Genomic DNA, 14,717 nt, shown 5'->3' with positions numbered 1-14,717 from the left:
TGATGTGGTTTACTGGCTGGTGAGTTCAAGCTTTGCCCCCCCCCCCTGCCCCTCTCATCCTCTCCATCCCTCTCCTCTGAGTAACACCACCACCATGTGGCTGCTGCGGGAACACACCCTAACTTTGGCTTTGTCCATTTGCATTCTTGATTTTCCATGAAAATGTGGATTTTTCCTGTGAAAATGATGATCATGGAGGTTCTGCTGGGGCAGAGATCATTCATTGGCCAATTATTGTGCAGCACGACTGCAAGCACAAGAATTTGCTGATCAGTAATCAGGTTTATTCCGACTGGAAACTAACTGAATATGGCAGCAATGTCGAGTAGCCATCTGTCTGTGCTTCATTTGTCTTGTCTGTGATGGCCGGAGCAGCATCCCCTTCATCTATCCTCCCCCCTCCTCCAAACCCACTTCCACACCCCTCACACACTCTCCCCAGGTCATGTTCATAGGCTTGGCAAGGCTTCACACGGCCCTCTGCTGAGTTCAAGGTGATGTTAGGGCCCCCAGGGGACATAAGAGGATGGCTCTCACTCTGCCTCGGTTTAGTTTTGTCTACAGCTCTTAACAGTTGACGTATGAGCTCAGTAGTTTGATATTGTTGTATTGAAGCTCATGAGCTGATGAATAGATTTTAAGGGACAGGTTGTGCTACGTTGAAAAATACAGGCTGCTTGTGTAACAGGGAATCAGAGAAGATACACAAAATATTTGATGGTCAAAATTGAAATAGCAGAGGCACAACACAATTCAATCTCCGAATTTCACACAATCTGCTTATTCCCATAAAGCAGATGCCTCATCCATGAACTGCAATCCCACGTTTGAGTCCAGTCAGGGACTTCTGTTGCACATTGCTCTTCATATGTTTCTCACATCCTGTGTGGACAGGTGTGGACTACAGTCCACACTCTGCAGAACATGGAGACCTGGATGATGAAAGATTGATTACTCTCTTTTGGAATGAGACTGTTGGTCTGAGACAAACCACTGTGAAGTCAAGTCTGTCACAGAGACACGACGAGTCTGCTTTCCCCGGGCTGACTCAGCTTCTTCTAGCACATTCGGATTCTCCAGAACATAGTATGGTTGTACTGGTGTCATATTTATATGTCCTCATTCCCTTTGCCTTTCTGTTTCTTCATTCTTTATTTTTGTTAGTCTTTCAACATAACCTTAGTAGCCAGGGTACAGTGTACAGTGCGTGGTGTCCTGACTATCCTGATGCATGTACATTTTTGCATATCCTTTTAAATAAAAGGAATAAGTTTAAAATGTTTTGAAACAAAATTGGATTAATTGAGCTTGTACAACATACATAAGGCTCCTATCAACAAGTTGGCATTATATTTGACCAGCTTGCAGTTCAGACTGTTGTGCAGCGTTGCAGTTGTTTTTGGTTTTCTCCAGCTGCTAATGCCTATGTTTGGTATGTTTGGTATGATTATCCTTCCCACCCATCTAGAAGCACTCACTATGGTGTGTGTCCAACTGTTTTGGTCTGTGCATAGCTTTGGCTCTCTCTCTCTCTCTTTTTTTTTTTTATAGATAGATAGATTTGCAAACAAATGCATCATCAATACTTCAAATAGTATTGCTACTGCACATTGCAGACGTGAATGAACCAGCACTTTGATATTAGGTCTGATTTTTATTTATTTTTTTAATGACACTCGTGTCCTTTCAAATATGCATCTGTTTTTAATGTTTTTAATGCAAAGTGTCAATAAACTGATTTCGATTCTGAAATCAGCCACAGGGGGGCAGCATCACATAGTACTTTTCTAACTCTCACAGTCAGGGCTCAAAGTCACCATGTCTTTTTGGATAAAGGAAACATCACCAAATATTTTGTCACATCATGAAATTGTATTGAGATTGTAGATTGCACCAGATTATATCTGACTGGTACTAGGAGGTATGTAATGTTTAGATCAGCTCAATTCATTCTTTAAGTCTGTGTCCTGCTTTGCCTCCTCTCTAAATATTACTTTTCATGATCATGAGCTCATCGTACCAGTCCTGCAGAGTCCTGCAGTGACCCGGGACCGACTGTGTGCCATGAGGTTTACAGCGTCTCCGTGTGAGCCTGCTTGTGCTGTATCAGCTGCCGTCACTTTATGGCCCTTAATTCACCCAGCCTTCCCTGAGCCAATTTAACATGCTGACTGCTTTTTTTCCCATGCAATTGGAGTTGACCAAGAAATGAGGTAAGAGCATTTTTAATGGGCTGAACTTATAAGGCTTGCAGGAGCAGCTTGATTACTACACTTGGCCTCAATGGATAATTTATGTAAGAAACAAAGGAGCTGTGGAAACAGCGCAGGTCTCTAGTCTAGAATGAGCCCTCTGCCGCCCATCAGGTACTGAGACATAGACAGAGGTACACACCCAGTCAGCTGTGATGTCCATGCTACGCCAGTGAGGTCACCACGTCCTTGCATTCACCTTGACCTCTTGCTGTGCAAAAACTAACCTTGGCATTACACACACACACAGATTCCATTTTCAATAATGAAAATTGTGTAGCATGTTCTGAGGTTGTTAGAGCATCAATCATTGTGTCATCCTCTTGGCATAGAGATCCTTACAGATTATCCAACTCCAGCCCATTATTCAAAATATTTGACAGTGGACACGAGGGACACCAACATGGCAGCTGGACATGTCTTGGACACTCACTAAGATGTCTGTTGAGCAGGTTAAAACATAGCTGAAGGGAAAAATAGGCTAATTATAACACTCTGCACTGTGAGAGTTTTCTCTGTGTTGTGAACTGAGGCACCGAGTCTCTGTACAAGGTTACTATACGGCCAAGGTGTGTTTTTTTGTGTGTGTCTGTTGGAAAGAGAAACTGCTAATGTGTGTCCTCCTCCTGTCTTTCCTCACTGCCAGTCTCTCACTCTCTAATGGGGACAGTATGAGAAGAGAGCTTGTGCTCTGTCTGGACCTTTCTAATTGCCCCTGCCACAGAGGCCTGATACAGCAAGACTCTGTGTTCCCAGCAGGTCAGGCATGTGTGCGTGCGTGCGTGCGTGCCTGTGTGTGTGTGAGAGAGTGAGAGAAGAGAGAGAGAGAGAGAGAGAGACTTGGGCAGACAGAATCATCACTCAGGTGGTGCTCCCATGGCTCCACCACACGAATTCAGGCCCCACATAGAGAAGACCATTCATTATAAATATCAGAGCTACAGGAGTGGGGCAGCAGAGAGCACGAGAGATATGAGAGGGGAAGGAGGAGGTGAAAAAGTTGAGGGCAGGACAGAGAGAAGAGTAAAGAACAGGTAGATGTTAGAGACTTGTTAAACGAAATTTCAAACTAAAACTTTTTAATGTCTTAATCAGCCCACTTTGTTTAGAGAAAACCAAATAAGATGTAGGTTATTTACACCGCACCGGCATGCAGCTCCGTGTTATCCTCGCATGTGATCTTCCTGCAGCCTTGAGGCTCTGCTACACTGCCAGGCCAGGTTATGAAATCCACCCAGGGCCAAGTTACAAAAATCTTCTCTGTGACATCTGCCAGAGAAGGCAGCTCTGTGTTGACAGATGGGCACAGCATTCCTGGGCCTAGGGCCTCGCCAGCACACTGCCAGGAGCTGGACTGAAGGAGCCATGGAGAGGCTGACTGGCATTTCTTCACACCTATGTGCTTAATTTCTGTGGCAAACTCGAGGCACGTACAACATGAGTTACATTCCCTGAATGCTGCTCCTTCAACCTGACACGTAGGGGCAGCGATGGGTGTTACTGCAGAATGAATAGGTTAGTGATGGGTGTGGATTAAGGCATGTGTCTGACTTAATTAAAATGTGATGGGAACTATGAGGGTCACCTTGATTTGGTCACAGCTTCTATACCTGTATCACCTATGATCCGGGTCCAGAAAGGGAAGAAAAGTTCGACCCCCCTCCCCCCAGACTCTTACTGCTTGCACAGGGATAGTGTTTTACATACACAAGGTGAGTGGAATTCCATCCCCATACTTTACTCACTTGGGGTCCCCGTTTCTTTGCCCTATCTACCACTGACCACCTGCTCCAAGTAAACCAGTTGCACACAGTATATATGCTGTTTTTAAGTCTTTCTCCATGAAAGTCAATCCTTTTCTGGTGTTTTCACGTTTCAAAAAAATGTACAGTACATTTTACCTTGCAATTTCGCAGAACATTTGGAACACAAATATAGCTTTGGCATGGCTGAGCTTAATAGGCTGACATTCTGCAAAACCATGCCACATTCTCCGCAATCACCGCTCTTAAACATCCAGCCCTGCATGGACACGCTGTTCCAAGGCACAGTGCACGGAGGCTGCCCTGACAGTGAGAGATTACAGTGATTACTCCTACAGCACTCTATGGACTGATGTATGCACTGGGGTACAGAGGAGGGGGTGCCGGGGGGGGGGCAGGAACATTGGCAAGTTTCACAGCTGAAAACAAAACAGACCAGCAAACGTGAGCGAGTCGTTGACCTCAAAATCACAGTTAAAACATGGTGTCCCCATTTGGTAATTATCATCCTTCAGATGTGAAGTCAGGCTGAAAATCAGCTGAAAACAAAGTGGGATGATAATGGCAGTGGTGGTGACGGGAGTGAGAGAATGAAAAGGAGAGGAGAAGAAGACATGACAGAATGAAAATGAGAGAGAGAGAGAGAGAGTGGTGGACCTCACTGCTTGGTGTGAGTGAGCTTGGGAAATGCGTGGGACTCCTGGACCATCAGTGACTCCGAGGGGATCTGTTTGGTGACTGACACACACTCAGACGTCCATATGTGCGTGGATAGACACGCTCACACTAACACACTCCTGCTCACAACCAACAACCAGATGTTCATTCACTTGGCTTGGTGCTCTCCCCAACATCCATCTCAGCCAATTACCTGCTCTTCTTCGCAAAACGTTTATTTAAAATATGCCAACTTAAGATGTGAAATTTGCTGAGAAGTTCTCAATTTCTTCATTCAAAATGTAAAAACTCATCAGTCATCTGTGGTCTGCAGCTGTTGATGATGCTTTACACTTTCACTTGGCAAGTGAGTGATGGAAAACTAGTGCTGCCTAAATTGTACCAGCAGAGGGCAAAAGCTGGTCAGAAACTCTAATGAGAGCCCAGAATCTCACGTGCATTCACGCAGAAACGCACACATATTCATGTACCTACATGCAGAGATGCACGCTCCACTGTTCAACACACACACACACACTGGCTTCACTATGTCAGCATTTGCATTCTTCCACTTGTGGTAACACATATAGTATATACAGTCCAAAGTGAGCAGAGTTTATATTACACGTTCTGTGGTGTGTACAGATCATGATGTGTAGCAGACTTACTGGCCACAGAATTACCTTCCTTCCTTCAACTAAAAGCGATTGTCTTAAAAGCTCAGGCAGATTTTAATAAAATATCACATGAAGGAAAGGAAAATGTGATGACTTGGCCTCTGAGTTCATTTAATTGCACACAAGGATTAAACTTCCACACAGGTAGCTGTCATATGTAAGCTGTGAGGTCACTTCATGGTAGATTATGAGGCACAGGAGTATGTCTTGGTTCAAGCCTAACTCTGGCAGGATTCAGCATGATGCGGTCTTTTTTCATGTCTTGGTTATTTTTATGGCCGAGGTGGTGGTGGAACGGTTGGGAGGTCCGATTCCTCTTTGAAAATAAGTCAGTACAATCGCAGCTCCCTGAAGTGGCTAACACAGGGCGCTGCTGAGTGAATCCAGCTTTGATGAAGCAAGGCTGCGAAGGGCGGTTTTGAGGAGCAGCACGTTATTCGGCAGAATTTGCTTGATGCAGCACATGCAGCTCCATCGCAGCGAGCCATGTGGCCCACGTCTGTGCAATTTTTTTCATGCTATGTTTTTATGTGTCATATACGTCTGTGCGGAGAAGTTAATCATAGGTGGTTTAGGTCAGCTGTTGTCAAGCCCATGCTGAGGACTGAGGGAAACAAGGCCGCTCAGGGCTATGACGTGTGCTGTTACTGCATGCGTGTACACTTTTATACGGCTTTAATTACAGACTGTGAACACAGACAGACTTGTTTATTCTGCTGCATAGTATACACTGAGGCCTGGTTGGCACCACAAACACCCCCCCACCCCCCCCCCCCACCAACACACACACGTGTGTGCATGTGCACGCACAGACATTTACACATACACACAGCTTTTTAATAGTAAAAGTATCTATCCTGGACAGCTCAGCAGGTTGTACCTGCCAGTTGAGTGAGTCACTTCTATTTAAGTCCATTAGTTCAGTCATTTATGGATATCTTAGGAAAGGGCATCACCACAATGGCCATGTTTGTCTGACATTACTTGTTAAAACATTACTTGTCTCATCATTTTGTGATGAATAGCTCACATCTTTTTCTACTTTGACATAAAGCAATTCAAAGCTTTCCAGAATTATTGTAAGCTATCACCAACATAAAATTGTATTATAATTCCACAACTTAAACAAACTATCTAAAGCTATTTAAAGGTCCTCAACCTAACATAAGCTGCTTTATTTTGAGCAGATGAAGAAGGTATAAATAGACTTAGAGGACTGCAACAAGCGAATGCTTCATGTGAAATGGCTAGCGTTACATCATTGCCTGCGAGAGAGAAGTTCTGGAGAGGCAGTGAGTTCTCTGGGCCAGCCATTATGGCTTGTACTAATGTTCTGGTTTCACAATCCAAACATTCTAAGAGCTGTTATTTGCTCTCTTTTTCCCTTTTACTCAGTAATTCTGCTTCTTTTTTTCAGCCGAGCAAAGCTGTCAACAGAGAGGAGAAGCAGCTTTAAGTGGGAGTCAGAAAAGGAGGAGGATGGAGGAGGAGGAAGACAGAGATGGGAAGAAGAGACTTGGTTCAAGAGAAAAAGCAGCAACTTTCAGGTTTGTATATGTTTTCACCTGCAGGCTAAATGTATGACGTCTCACGTGCCCATAGACATCTCCCCATGTGTGCATGGTGTGATGTGGGTTTTTCTGTGCATGTGAAGACAGAAGGTTTGATTTGGGAAAAATTACTACCACCACCACTCAAACAGCAAGGTGTATGATTGTGCAGACAGTCTGATGAGTGCTGCTAGTGAGGCAGCGTCCACCAGCCTTAGTTGGCATCATGCAACTCATCATTAAAGTTGACCTCAGATGACGCGATTAAAATGACTTGTATAAGTGAATCAGCGCTGCTGGTGGACAAACCACCATCCCCCATCATGCATGTGTCTTGCTTTTATCCTCTGTCAGTAACAGAGCCTGTTTCTTTTCAAACATAGTATAATAAAGGAGAGTTGAGTCAGCATATTCTTACACCAGACTTGTGTCTTTAAGTTGTCTCGTGGGCACGTCAGGCTGTTGGATGTCTGGTACTTCCAAATTGTAAAAAAACCTTTAAATGATGACATGAGATAATTTGTAGCGGGAACTTATATGATTGCTGCCTCCATGTGCTCTATGAGAAACGGCTCGGATGTGTTAAAGGTTAATTCTCTTTTCTGATTCCTGTAATATCCTGCATTCACAAAGGAAAGATTGCAAAATAAGTGCACTTGAAATCACTATACTTGTGAATGTGGAGACGCAGACCCATAATGCAATGCAAAACTGAAATGCTACAGAAAACTTCTCTAAAACCAAAAAAAAAGAAAGACTTTTTATTGCATTACACTGTTCACAAAGTACCATTTCAATTCCACAGTCACTGTAAATGCACAGGCTATTTGAAAATTCAATAAAAAAGTCTTCAGTTAGTCTGCAAATTTGGAAGAACACTGATACCAGTCCCTGCCTAAACAACAACTGGACACTCACAACGAATTTGTAGCTGGTAAGTTTAACTTATTGACAGCTAGGCCGCAGTCTGGCTGTCTAGATATACATGTGTTAATGTTCTGGAAACCGTATTTTTCACTTTTGCTTGCTGTTTCCCCATCTTCAAGTTAAACTAAGCTAACCGGCTGCTTCCCCAGATAAAGATGACTGAGAGTGGTGGCGATATCTTGTCTCATTGGGTTATGTTATTGAAGGAAACCTCTAGAGGGCACACTGGAGGGCTCTGACCCGACAGAGCAACCAACGCTATGGTTGCAATAACAGACGACCACTGTATGTAAAACCCCTTAAATGAGGGCATTGTGACAAAAAGAGTTTGCTTCTTTCGTTTAATGGAAAGAAATGCCACCAGTAACATACCAGCAACAAACATCCTTCAGGATCTTTGATGATTTTTTTCAGTTGGATTAGCTCACTCATCACTGCACTGCCTCACAGCGCTGCGTGCATATTGCATTGTGTGCATATGTAGTTATAATTAAAGACACACACAACTGATGAGGCAGCCGTCATCAACATGCAAACATTTAGCAAGAAAATCAAACTATTGTTTTAAGATCTGTCCTTGTGCTGCTGACTGCCCATCCCACCTGTAAAGCGTTTTACCACCTTTGTGTTTGTGCCAGTGTAGCAGTGCATATCAGCAGAAATTAAAAACCCCAGGTGATGGCCACTCATTAAGTTGTGGCCATCAGTCAAGTTGGCAGCTCTGCTGAACGCACTGTTTGTGCATGCAGTCCTTACAAAAGAGACAGAAATGTGATGTTTTGGCTAATGATGTGCACATTGAAGGAAAAGGATCACCTCTGGGTCACTGAGAAAGTTATTCAAACACAATGTGGTTAGGCCTCATACAAATGCAGGTCCCCATCCTAAAGAGAAATTAAGGTTAATTACAATGACAAATAGTGCAAACAGGGAACCCGGTGTGCCTTCTGTGTTCTTTCAAGCTGGCAATTGGTCTTTCACCAGGTGTTGGGCTTCTAAAGGTATATTTGTCAATGGGCTGCCATTATTTAATTGAGACAACTCAAGTTTTCTTCATCTGTAATGACTCTGCAATTGCAAACCAGCTGTAAAATCACAAGGATGGCAGGGTTTTGTGCGCCGATGGTCTGAGCTGCAAAACGGAGCCCACATTTTATGTTTTCACACATAATTCAAGTAACTGCTGTAAGTTACTGAGAGCGTTCTCAGTGCAGATCCAATAGACAAGTCCCACTTTGACAGATAAAAAACATCCCATCAAAGCTTTCATAACATTTTTAATGGGACTGACACCTAAACATAGACTCTCCTTTACAACAATGAGCACATACAGCTAAAGGCTGGATTGTAGATGGCTGCGTCTTCCAGGTGTCTGTTTATACTTCCAATGAAAACAACTCTTTAGGTAATTGTCCTGCCATCTAAGTACCTCCACAGTGATCCGTTTTATGAGAAAGATGCCAACAGGATAGTGAAGAATGTTGCCTGGAAAAAATCAGGTACATCAGACTGGCTTCTTCCATGAACGTTTCGCTCAGATCAAACTCAAACTTCATGAGAAATTAATGAAGAGATGCAGATAGAAAAAAAAAGAGGGCTTATTGTTTTTCTGTTATCATTCCACAGGCAAGGCGCTATGGCCTAGTACATCCAGCAGAGAGTTCATGCTGCAGGAGCCACTGAGGGAGTGCCTGGCATGGTTGGCAGGGTGCCGCAGCCTGTGCTGCCTGGTGCATGCCATTCATTTCTGTGTGAAGCCAAAGCTGTCGCCACATGGACAACTGGTTGCGAGCTGCAGAGCCCTGCGAGATCGCAGACCACCACATCCTTTCACACTGTCAGTCGCTGCATAATATCTGTAGATCTGCATCAGTTTACCCTTTTTAGATAACTACTAACGAAATTTGTCTGGAGAACATGACACTAACCTCAGGCCAGTGCCTGGAAACAAAATGACACCCTGAGGCGTTTCAAAGCAGTGCAACAGTACCCTGTCCTGAGTTAGATGAGCCTGCTTTCAATCAGCACACATCAGACTGTATATCAGGTCTAATTAGTGTACGTAGGCCTGCAGCACAGAGCTTGGTGTGAGACATGAGCTTTCCGTGCACTGTGAGCTGTCCCCTGCACGGCACTGCCAGACCTCGTGTCTATACGGCTTGCATTGCGTGGGATGTGACGCACGACTTTTATGGGCTTGCTATTTCTCATCTTAACTGCACATGTGTCACAATCTGAATAAGATTCCACAACAACTGGATCAAAAACACGAAACACATCCATGTCCTCACCGCCCTCGCACACACGGCGTGTTGCTCACTATCGCCAAATGTCTCACATGAGACATGAGAATGGATGTATTTAGGCCTTTAAAAGGTAACAGAAGGCTGGAAGGAGAGAGAGAGAGTGTCGTGGGGAAAGTTCAAATTATGTCCTCTGGTGTGAAACTTGAGTTTAAGATTCAAGGTTCAGTGAACCGGTTAAGTAATGAGTTTGTGGGAAAGCATAGAAATAAATAAATAAAAAAAACTAAGATGGGACAGGTATCCCCAAGGTATGCTGCAAAGTTGTGTTTTCTCTTTTTTTTTAGAGTAAAATGCATCATTAAACCTGTTTAATGGACGATGATCATGGTGACAAACAAACAGTTTGTCTGTTACTCAACTCTTCGAGAGCTCTTTAGCATCTTGTAGTTCATTGTTTTGGTTTTAAGGTCCCAAGACTTTACTGTTTTGGTTCATTCTCACACTGCTGCAGTCTTATTAACAGCTGTGGTAGGCAGATGTTTTCAGCAAAAAAGCTCTGATAAACCAAAATGTACACTACCTGCCCGGCACCAAACCAGACAGGGCCACTGACAGTTGCCTGGTGCAAAGAGTAGAGCTTCGGAGGTGGAGAGACTGTGCTCCCTCCACAGAGCCACAGGCTGCACAGCAGTCAGTATACCATGCTTCCCACCTACATCCAGCTCTAGATTGAATATTAGTGCCCACCTGTTTTGTTCCTGTAATCTAATTTTTAGGAAGATAATTGAATCTGTGTTGAGACATTGTTCTGCTGCCACAAAATGGCTCATTTTTGCCTTTTTTTTTGTGATTTTGTGATTTCAGCAGTTTATACACTTGCAAAGCATTTTTTCCAAAAATATTTTAAAACCTTACTTGGCATAATTTAATGTCTCCTCTTCTATTGATGCATTCCTGCTCCCAATATGCCAGCATGTTGGGCAGGAAGAACAAAATTATTATGTTATTAATTGTTTGCTTGGGGCTGTTTCAGTTGAAGAAAAAATCCTGCTGATTGACTTACATTCATTCATCTTCTACCTCTTTTCTGTTTCCAGGTTGCAGGGTTGCTGGAGCCAATCCCAGCTCACATTGGATGATGGTGGAGTCACCCTGGACAGGTCACCAGTCCATCACAGGGCCAACCGAGACCAACAACCACTCACACTCACACTCAGACCTACAGACAGTTTAGAGTCACCAGTTAACCCAAACATGATGTTTTTGGACGGTGGGAGGGAACCGGAGAACCTGGAAGAAACCCACGCAGGCACAGGGAGAACATGCAAACTGCACAGAAAGGCCCCAGGCCTGGAACTGAACCCGCAGCCTTCTTGTTGTGGGGAAAAAGCTAACTACTATGCTGCCGTGCTGCCCGTGCTTAGTAGTTAGATCTCACAGAAATGGTGCTTACAAACAAAAAATATCCTAAAACATAAGAAAATACATTTTTTAATCATCTGCTTGCTTGTGGTGTACATGTGAACATGTGATGCTGGAGCATGAGGCAGAATGTCACTCCAGTGCCAGCAGTGGTCAGTGTGACAGAGGTGTCTATCATTTTTGGGCCAGTATTCATATGATGCCAAGCCAACCTCAGGAAGACGAGTGGTAACAGCACAATGAGGAAGTGTGTGTTGGGGTCCGTTTTTGAAACAGTCCTCTGCCCCCCCACGATTGATGTGAATGTCGGCGGTTACACGATGGCCTAGGTGCAGAGATTTGTTGAGGAGTGACTTTATTGGGAAAATTAGGGTAAGTGTTGTGGTGAGGAGCGTGTGTGTGGGAGACAGGGTTGGCGGTTTGTGTGTGTGTGTGAGGGGGGCTGCTTTTGGAACGGGGGCTGGTTACCGACAGGGAAATTTACTGACTGGCCCTCAGCAGACGTTCTTCAGTGACGTTGTGGCTGTTGAAAAACTAATCCTCGCTGTAAACCATGATATATACATCCATGCAGCTAAAATTATACTGTGAAGGTCAGGCACAAATTGTGACCAGGGTTTGGCTGAATTCTGACAAAGTGCTTGCAATCCAGAAGCAGACAAACATCCAGACAAAACATAGCTCTATCACTCTGGCAGCTTCACACAGCTCCCTGACAATGTCCAAACATTGCAATTTCAATTTGCACGCCCTGAATCATTACACAAAATGCAGGTATTTTAGGTAGGCCGAAATTGTTTTATTATTTTTAACACAGTAATTGCAAGGCAAATGGTCTTAATTGTAACCCCAGCCTCTGAAATAAACAAGGCTGAAAAATGAAAGTGGTGATTATGGTTTGCCTGGGCCTGATGTGGGATTTGTGAAGCTGCTGCCAACTGCGTTTTCATGTCACAGTTTCGAGTTCCTGCCCAATATAGACAGACTGAATCACTCATCAGAACACATGCCTTAATGGAGGACAGTCCCAAGGCTCTGTCCAGCACAGGAGAGATGCTGAGTCTGTCCACCCCCGTCATTCCTGCCTCAATGGAATGTTCCATATGCTGTACCCTCCACAATTACCCCCACCCCTGTGATGAATGGTGGAAAAAGTGGATTTGACCAATAATATCTAACAGCTCTTCTTTTTCCCAGAAAACAGTTAAATAGTTATGGTGTGGACAGAAGACACGTATAAAAGTTGCTATGGCATACAGGAAGGATTTCTGGGCTTCTCTTTGAATAATGTTAAATTGGCACCAGAGCTCAGCAAGATGCCAGCTCCAGTCATGCGGGACCACAACGCCTCCTCTTCTTGAACAATAAGACGATAATGCATAGCATGAGCATGGACCTCGTGTCATTAAACATCAGCATCAGCTGTGCTGATGGCAAGTGCACCAGGACACATTTGTCAGTCATGCCTTCGTTGTTGTGGCGTGGATTGTAGGGCAGAGGTGAAGGTGTGACATTTTTCTGCATAGACTTGATTCTTGCTGCTTCAGCACGGCGTTACTCTTGTTTGATGCCCCTTCCAGGCGCCCGCTGTGGCCATTTTGCTACCATGCCAGGGTTGTACTTGGCCAGACCTGAGAAGAACTGAGGTGTTGGCAGCAAAACAAACACACATATAAACACTTGTACACTCCCACACACAATACCTTAAGAGACCCAGACCTGTCATGCACAGGTGCAATGATTTAAGACCTAAATTAGTTTTAAACTTGTTTATGGATGGTTTTCAGACTGATGTAGGTATCCTGTGTTGAGATCCAGACAGGTACAAGCACACATACACACATAAAAACACGGCCAAACAAGGACACAAAAATTTCCACACAAAATCTCCAAGGCATGCTTTATAAATAATTGTAACAACATGGCCTTAGTGGCTGTTAAATGGTGAGTTAAAGGAATAAAGCAACAATTCAGAAAATACATTCACTATTCTTGGACATATCCTGTGCAGCTGGAGCAGCAGGTGATTTGGTTAGCTTAAGCTAGCACAGAAAATATGAGGAGAGGGGAAACAGCTAGCACCATCCTGGCCAAAGTTTAACTTCTAAGCACAGAAATGGCTGATCATTACAATGGAGCTCATCGCCAGGTGGTAAGACGGGCTGAAGGTCAAACTGTAGTCTAATTTAGTTCAGCCATTTACACACTGCGAAAGGCTAAACACCAGAATACTGATCTATCTAACATCACTAAAATAACACTTATGATGTTAAAGCCAATATTCTTAACTTCTAAGCCATTATAGTGGTTGAATATTCATTGAACGTCACCTGCTCCAAACATCCCGAAACAACATTCCGCTAATATTTTTTCTCACTTGGAGTAATTAACGGTACCTTTGATAATAACAAATAACATCTTGGCAAATCCCTGAATAGCCGGTGGCAGCTTATCTGCCACAACAGGAGCTACCTTGAGTAACCCTCTCTCAGCTTGTCTCTCTTTTATCCTGGAACATTTTCACATATGTATCCCTGCAGCTGCAAAAACACACACTCACGCATGCATGCACACACTTTATTAAGCTAATTTGAAGCTGATATCAAGCCTTTAAAGAGATTGCAGTTGCTCCCCAAGCTGCGGACGAGGTTCATCCTGTGGAGATATTTTAATGAGGGAACACTGATCTGCATAAGCCAGTAAGCAGGAGGGCATTAGAGGTTACCTCAGTTCATCCCTGACACTTTTTCAAACCACATATCTCCTTTTCCCCCCTCAGTCTGTGCCATAGCTCATTGTCTATGCTGTGGGAAATGGCCAGTGTTTAGGTTTTCTTTTGTCATCAACCTTCAGTTCACCTTTTATGTGTCAGAAGACAAATTGAAGGATGAACAGCGTCTTGGCTTGTGTAAGAGAGAGCTGGCTAAATAACCGCCTTGTAGGCACTTGGTCACACCATATAAACTCAGCCTAATGACAGTTCCGGGTTTAGCTCAAGCATCAACTTCAGTCTTACAGCTAATGGGTTTTGAGTGGTAATCTTATTTTCAACACCAATCATAGAACACCTTCACAGTGGGAGTCTTTTAAAGTGATTCACTTCTCTCTTGTTTGTCGTGATGTATGATCTACGATATCATGATGGAATGTGTGTGTCTGTGTGCGAATACGGGTGTGTCTGCATTTGTAACTGTTTGTGCAGAGAAGCGAAAGAGCTTGCAAC

Source organism: Echeneis naucrates, chromosome 10 (genome assembly GCF_900963305.1).
Source record: "Echeneis naucrates chromosome 10, fEcheNa1.1, whole genome shotgun sequence".
NCBI lineage: Eukaryota > Metazoa > Chordata > Actinopteri > Carangiformes > Echeneidae > Echeneis > Echeneis naucrates.
This window is presented reverse-complemented; position numbering follows the sequence as displayed.